An 8,463-nucleotide genomic window follows, 5' to 3' on the forward strand; every position below is an offset into this window, starting at 1 on the left:
TCAGTTGACAAAATGAAAGTGGTAAATAAAAAAATTTACAAACTCTGTTTGCTCTTGCAGTTGTAAATATGTAAAGCCAGCATTCAAGTTTTCAGCAAAGATTATGAACTAACCATATTCACAATGACATTTAGGTCTCATGTTTACTCATATCAATGGCATAATCAACTAGCGAGCAATAATAATAAATCTCGGATGACAACACTTTCTCAAAACAATCATAATATGATATAACAAGATGGTATCTCGCTAGCCCTTTCTGAGACCGCAAAACATAAATGCAGAGCACTCCTGAAGATCAAGGGCTGACTGGAAATTGTAATTCATGGTAAAAGAGATCCAGTCAAGTCATACACAATGTAAACTAATAATAATACATGCAAATGCCAGCGGTGCTCTCCAACTGGTGCTTTTTAATAAGAGGATGATGACTCAACATAAAAGTAAATACATAGGCCCTTCGCAGAGGGAAGCAGGGATTTGTAGAGGTGCCAGAGCTTGGTTTTGAAAAAGAGATGAATAATATTTTGAGCGGTATACTTTCATTGTCAACATAACAACCGAGAGATCTCAATATCTTCCATGCAACACACATTATAGGTGGTTCCCAAGCAGAATGGTAAAGTTTATACTCCCCCACCACCAACAAGCATCAATCCATGGCTTGCCCGAAACAACGGGTGCCTCCAACTAACAACAATCCTGGGGGAGTTTTGTTTGCAATTATTTTGATTTGATTTGAGCATGGGATTGGGCATCCCGGTGACCAGCCATTTTCTCGTGAATGAGGAGCGGAGTCCACTCCTCTTGAGAATAACCCGCCTAGCATGGAAGATACAGACAGCCCTAGTTGGTACATGAGTTATTCGAGCATACAAAACAGAATGTTTATTTGAAGGTTTAGAGTTTGGCACATACCGTATATAGGAAGGTATGGTGGAATCATATGGAATAACTTTGCGGTTTATGGAGTTGGATAGACAAGCAGTATTCCCGCTTAGTACAAGTGAATGCTAGAAGGAGACTGGGAAGCGACCAGCTCGAGAGCGACAACAGTCATGAACATGCATTAAAATTAATCAATACTGAATGCAAGCATGAGTAGGATATAATTCACCATAAATATCATGGAGGCTATGTTGATTTTGTTTCAACTACATGCGTGGACATGTGCCAAGTCAAGCCACTCGAATGGTTCAAAGGAGGATACCACACTATCATACCACATCACAACCGTTTTAATAGCATGTTGGCACGCAAGGTAAACCATTATAAACTCCTAGCAAATTAAGCATGGCATGAGCAACTATAATCTCTAATTGTCATTGCAAACATGTTTCATTCATAATAGGCTGAATCGGGAACGATGAACTAATCATATTTACTAAAAAAGAGGTCGAGTTCATACCAGCTTTTCTCATCCCAATCAGTTCACCATATATCGTCATTATTGCCTTTCACTTGCACGACCGAATAGTGTGGGTAATAATAATAATAGTGCACGTGCATTGGACTAAGATGGAATCTGCAAGCATTCAACACAAGGGAGAAGACAAAGTAATATGGGCTCTTTGTTAGATCAACAATAATGCATAAGAGAGCCACTCAACATTTTCATCGTGGTCTTCTCCCCTCGACCCCCCCCCCCAAAGAAAAGAAAGGAACAAAACTATTTACACTGGAGGGCTTCCAACAAGCAGAAGAACAACGAGAAATCTTTTTGGGTTTTATTTTTAATTACTACTACTACATGCATGAAAAGTAACTAGCTAAAAGCTGCAACTATTTTTTTGGGTTTTTCTTAAGGTTTTTCGAACACACAAGAAGAAAGCTTAAAAAGAAAATAAACTAGCATGGATGATACAATGAAAAAGTATGAGCACCGACAACTGGCATCAGTGTGTGAACATAAATGTAATGTCAGTGAGAAATATGTACTCCCCCAAACTTAGGCTTTTGGCCTAAGTTGGTCTATGCCCAAAGATCGAAACTGTAGCTGGGGTCGTACCGAGGAGGGTCTTCAGGGTGCCACTGATTGGCGATCTCCTCCGGATTCCACTGATAAACAGACTAACGGTGAGGATCAGATAGTGTCTCCGGCTCTGGAGCTGATGTCAGGCTCTGGTATGCCTGAACGGCCTCCGGTAGAATAAGGTACGTGCTTGAAAATATGTCAAACAAAAAGGGAGCAGGCAAGGTAATAGTCTCAAGGTGTTTCTTATCAAACATCAGTCTATAGTTAAGCACCTTCTTCTTATTCTTAACAATAAAATCATGTGCTACCATGCTCTTATAATCTAGCAAAATATGAGGCAACATCTTTTCCTCTTTCTCATAATGCCTAATAGGTATGTTAAAGTGTGCAGCAAGACGCGAGGCCAAGATGCCTCGCAAGATGGAACCCTTTGTACGGTTCAGATTTAACCATTTAGCAACAATAGCGCCTAAACTGAAAGTGGTATCACGAAACAAAGCATGGCGCAAAATAACAATATCAGGGGCACTAAGATTTCCGCAGTTCCTGTGACCAATTAAGCATCTACTAGCAAATATTGCAAAGTAATGTAGAACAGGAAAATGTATGCTAGTGATTCTTGCATCGGAAACCTTCCTCGTTTCCCCTACAGCAATTGTATCAATAAATCCCTCCACATCATTACGATGTGGTTCCTCTATGCTGCCCTCAAAGGGTATCCTACAAACCCGGCAAAAATCATATAGCGACATCTCCTTATGCTCATCATATAAATAAAATTCCACCGAAGGTGGTGATCTCCTAGCATGGAAATGAAAATTTTGCACAAAAATATTGGTGAGTTAGAGATACTGTTTGCGCTGGTCGTGGAGGAAGTCGGTGAGGCCTGCATTCTTAGCCAAATAATAAAAATCTTCATGAATCCCGGCTTCTCTCAAGAACTCTTCACAAGGCCATTCACACGGCCGAACCTCCGCATCACGAGGGAGATTATATTTGGGCTTCTTATTCTCTTCACTTTGCTTATCCTTAGAGCTTCGGCTCGATGAGCCCCTCAAAAATCTCTTCATCTTTTTTCTGAAAATTTTTAGTAACTCAAAATAAAAGTGAACCAAACTTAACAAAATTGATAGCAACTACTCCTACAAGTGCCTAGAGGCTATATCATGCATTAAAACTACTTTTGACCACATGAATTTGACATGCAAGCTCAAGAACAGGGTCACCTAAGCAGCAAAAATTTGTAATAAATAAAGCACTAGAACAAAAACTAATTGGACCATTGGAGGAGTCACATACCGAAGAACAATCCCCCAAAGCAGTTTTGTGAATGGAACTTTGAGCAAGGAGATCAAAATTGGCAGCAAGATGAGCAAGAACTCGGGTTTGAGCTGGTGGATGATTTTTTTTGGAGCAATCCGAAGTGTGTCGGTGCAAGGATAAGTGGAGGGGACCCACGTGGGGTCCATGAGGCAGGGGGCGCGCCCTCCACCCTCGTGGGCACATGGTGGGTCCCCCTGGTGTTTTCCCAGTGCCAATAATTCTTAAATGTTCTGGAAAAAAATCATATTTCATTTTCAAGGCATTTGGAGAACTTTTATTCTTGGGGTATTTTTATTGCAAGGATAATTCAGAAAACAGACAAAAAATACTATTTTTACTTTATTTAATATAAATAACAGAAAATAAAAGGAGGGTACAGAAGGTTGTGCCTTCTAACTTCATCCATCTCATGCTCATCAAAAGGAATCCACTAATAAGGTTGATCAGGTCTTGTTAACAAACTCATTTCAAATAACATGAAACCGGAGAAATTTCGAATAACACTAGGTTACCTCAACGGGGATATGCACATCCCCAACAATAAGAATATCATATTTATTCTTGATAGTAGGAAGAGGAAATTCAAAACCTCCAATAGTGATTGTTGAAATTTTTCCAATAGAATTGATATTGTGGACTTGAGGTTGTTTCCTCGGAAAGTGTATCGTATGCTCATTACCATTATCATGAAAAGTGACATTGCCTTTGTTGCAATCAATAACAGCCCCTGCAGTATTCGAAAAGGGTCTACCAAGGATAATCGACATACTATCGTCCTTGGGAATATCAAGAATAACAAAGTCCGTTAAAATAGTAATGTTTGCAACCACAACAGGCACATCCTCACAAATACCGACAGGTATAGCAGTTGATTTATCAGCCATTTGCAAAGATATTTTAGTAGGTGTCAACTTATTCAAATCAAGTCTACGATATAAAGAGAGAGGCATAACACTAACACCGGCTCCAAGATCGCATAAAGCAGTTTTAACATAGTTTCTTTTAATGGAACATGGTATAGTTGGTACTCCTGGATCTCCTAGTTCCTTAGGTATTCCACCCTTAAAAGTGTAATTAGCAAGCATGGTGGAAATTTCAGCTTCCGGTATCTTTCTTTTATTAGTAACAATATCCTTCACGTATTTAGCATAAGGGTTCATTTTAAGCATATCAGTCAAACGCATACGCAAAAAGATAGGTCTAATCATTTCAGCAAAGCGCTCAAAATCCTCATCATCCTTTTTCTTGGATGGCTTAGGAGGAAAAGGCATGGGTTTCTGAACCCATGGTTCTCTTTCCTTACCGTGCTTTCTAGCAACGTAGTCTCTCTTATCATAACGTTGATTCTTTGATTGTGGGTTATCAAGATCAACAGCAGGTTCAATCTCTACATCATTGTCATTGCTAGGTTGAGCATCAACATGAACATCACCATTAACATTATCACTAGGTTCATGTTCATTACCAGATTGTGTTTCAGCATCATAAATAGAAATATCATTGGGATTCTTAGGTGTGTCAACAATAGGATCACTAGACGCATGCAAGGTCCTATCATTTTTCTTCTTCTTCTTCTTAGAAGTGGGTGCATCAACAGTAGTTCGCTGAGAATCTTGCTCAATTCTCTTAGGGTGGTGAGGGAATCCTGGATTAGGGGGTGTCCGGATGGCTGGACTATACCTTCAGCCGGACTCCTGGACTATGAAGATACAAGATTGAAGACTTCGTCCCGTGTCCGGAAGGGACTTTCCTTGGCGTGGAAGGCAAGCTTGGCGATACGGATATGTAGATCTCCTACCATTGTAACCGACTTTGTGTAACCCTAACCCTCTCCGGTGTCTATATAAACCGGAGGGTTTTAGTCCGTAGGACAACATACAGAACAACAATCATACCATAGGCTAGCTTCTAGGGTTTAGCCTCTCCGATCTCGTGGTAGATCTACTCTTGTACTACCCATATCATCAATATTAATCAAGAAGGACATAGGGTTTTACCTCCATCAAGAGGGCCCGAACCTGGGTAAAATTTCGTGTCCCTTGCCTCCTGTTACCATCCGGCCTAGATGCATAGGTCGGGACCCCCTACCCGAGATCTACCGGTTTTGACACCGACATTGGTGCTTTCATTGAGAGTTCCTTTGTGTCATCGCCGTTAGGCTTGATGGCTCCTACGATCATCAATGGTGATGCAGTCCAGGGTGAGACCTTCCTCCCCGGACAGATCTTCGTCTTCGGCGGCTTCGCACTGCGGGCCAATTCACTTGGCCATCTGGAGCAGATCGAAAGCTATGCCCCTGGCCGTCAGGTCAGATTTGGAAGTTTAAACTACACGGCTGACATCCACGGGGACTTGATCCTCGACAGATTCGAGCCACTGCCGAGCGCGCCGCACAGTCACGATGAGCATGATCTAGCTCTGCCGCCGAACAGTGCCCTGGAGGCCGCACCCGCATCGGCTTCGACCCTTAATTCGGAGCCAACTGCGCTGATCGAGGATGGGTGGTTGGACGCCGCCTCGGGGGCTGTGATCCCAACAGCGATCGAGCCGAACACCAGCCCCGCACTCCGTGAGACTCGTAACCCCAAGGAGCCGGACTCCTCTCCGGACTCCGAACCCTCCGCGCCCCTGCCGATCAAATCCGATTGGGCGCCGATCATGGAGTTTACTGCCGCGGACATCTTTCAGCACTCGCCTTTCGGCGATATTCTAAAGACACTAAAGTCTCTCTCTTTATCAGGAGAGCCCTGGCCGGACTACGGTCAGCAAGGTTGGGATACGGACAATGAAGAAATTCAAAGCCCACCCACCACCCACTTTGTAGCCACTGTCGACGATTTAACCGACATGCTCGACTTCGACTCTGAAAACATCGACGGTATGGACAACGATGTGGGAGGCGAAGAAGAACCACCTCCCACCTCATCATATGACGTATACATGGTGGACGCACCAAAAGATGACGACAAGGAGCGGAAGGACGCACCGAAGGCTTGTTCCCTCGAGAAGCAGTCAAAGCGGCGACGCAAGCGCCGCCCCAAATCCCGCCTCAACAGAAATAACGATCACACAGACCCAGCGCTGGAGCAGGGCGAACCGCTGCCGAACAACGGCAATCCGGATAATCAAACCGAACAAACAAATTCTATCAAGGATAAAAGTCTGGAGGACATAACGCCGGACAGGCACCCGGAGCAGCAGAATGCCCGTAAAAGGCTTGTTGCCACCGCGAGGAGTCTTAAAAAGCAGAAGCAAAGGCTCAAAGCTGCGCAAGACACACTTCAAGTCAGATGAAGTAAAATACTCAACACAGCAGCGAGGTACGGCGACAACCGCCCCTCCAAGAGCTACCCAAAGCGGAAGCTGCTACCTGAATTCGATGAGGAGGCTTCAGACCCCCCACAACCAAATATCAAAGCATCCACCTGGCCGGATAGATGACCCCTCTACCAACACAGAGCGGCATACAACGGCACTCACAATACAACACGCGACCCATGCGAGGGCTCGCACCTAAAGGATGGCGCAACAAGATCCATCTATGGACCACGTAAGCGCGCCCCAGCATACAATGCAACACAACAAACATCCGAACAACGCGGTACACCCAGCTACAGGGGTGCCGCACACCCCCTATGTTTCACCGATGAGGTGCTGGACCATGAATTCCAAAGGGATTCAAACCCGTAAACATAGAGGCATACGACGAAACAACAGACCCTGGGGTCTGGATTGAGGACTACATCCTTCATATCCATATGGCTCGAGGAGATGATCTCCACGCCATCAAGTACTTACCCCTCAAGCTCAAAGGGCCAGCTCGTCACTGGCTTAAAGGCCTCCCTGAAAGCTCCATAGGAAGTTGGGAAGAGCTCGAAGACGCCTTTCGGGCAAATTTTCAGGGGACCTATGTCCGACCTCCGGATGCGGACAATTTGAGTCATATAACTCAACAGCCCGGAGAGTCAGCCCAAAAGCTTTGGAACAGGTTTCTTACTAAAAAGAACCAGATTGTCGACTGTCCGGACACCAAAGCCTTGGCAGCTTTTAAGCATAGCGTCCGTGATGAATGGCTCGCCAGACACCTCGGCCAAAATAAGTCGAGAATGATGGCCGCATTAACAAACCTCATGACCCACTCTTGCGCGGGTGAGGACAGCTGGCTAGCCAGATGCAGCACCAGCGACCCCAGTACATCTGAAGTTAGAGATGGAAACGGGAAATCACGGTGCAACAGAAATAACAAACGCCGGACTAAAGAAGACAGCACGAAGGGCACGGTAGTAAATGCCGGATTCAAAAGCTCTCGGCCAGGTCAGCAAAAGCCGCCCTCTAAAGGCACCAGGGATGAACTGTCCAGCCTCAACAAAATTCTGGACCAAGTATATCAGATCCATAGTACCCCTGGTAAACCTGCTAATCACACCCACAAAGAATGTTGGGTCTTCAAGCAGTCCGGCAAGCTCAACACCGTACACAAGGGGGGGGGATACACCAAGTGAAGACGAGGACGAGCCTCCCAAGCAAGACACTGGGGAATGATACGTCTCCAATGTATCTATAATTTTTGACTGCTCCATGCTACTTTATCTACTGTTTTGGACTATATTGGGCTTTATTTTCCACTTTTATATTATTTTTGGGACTAACCTATTAACCGGAGGCCCAGCCCAGAATTGCTGTTTTTTTGCCTATTTCAGTATTTCGAGGAAACAGAATATCAAACGGAGTCCAAACGGAATGAAACCTTCGGGAACGTGATCTTCTCACCGAACGTGATCCAGGAGACTTGGACCCTACTCCAAGAAGTTTCCGGGGAGGTCACAAGGGTGGAGGGCGCCCCCCTGGGCGCGCCCCCCTGCCTCGTGGGCCCCTCGGAGCTCCACCGACGTGCTCCTTCCTCCTATATATACCTACGTACCCCCATTAGACCAGAGACAGAGCCAAAAACCTAATTCCACTGCCGCAACTTCCTGTATCCACGAGATCCCGTCTTGGGGCCTGTTCCGGAGCTCCGTCGGAGAGGGCATCCATCACGGAGGGCTTCTACATCAACACCATAGCCCTTCCGATGAAGTGTGAGTAGTTTACTTCAGACCTTCGGGTCCATAGCTAGTAGCTAGATGGCTTCTTCTCTCTTTTTGGATCTCAATACAATGTTCTCC

The sequence above is a fragment of the Triticum dicoccoides genome, chromosome 6A (assembly GCF_002162155.2).
Source record: "Triticum dicoccoides isolate Atlit2015 ecotype Zavitan chromosome 6A, WEW_v2.0, whole genome shotgun sequence".
Classification (NCBI taxonomy): Eukaryota; Viridiplantae; Streptophyta; class Magnoliopsida; order Poales; family Poaceae; genus Triticum; species Triticum dicoccoides.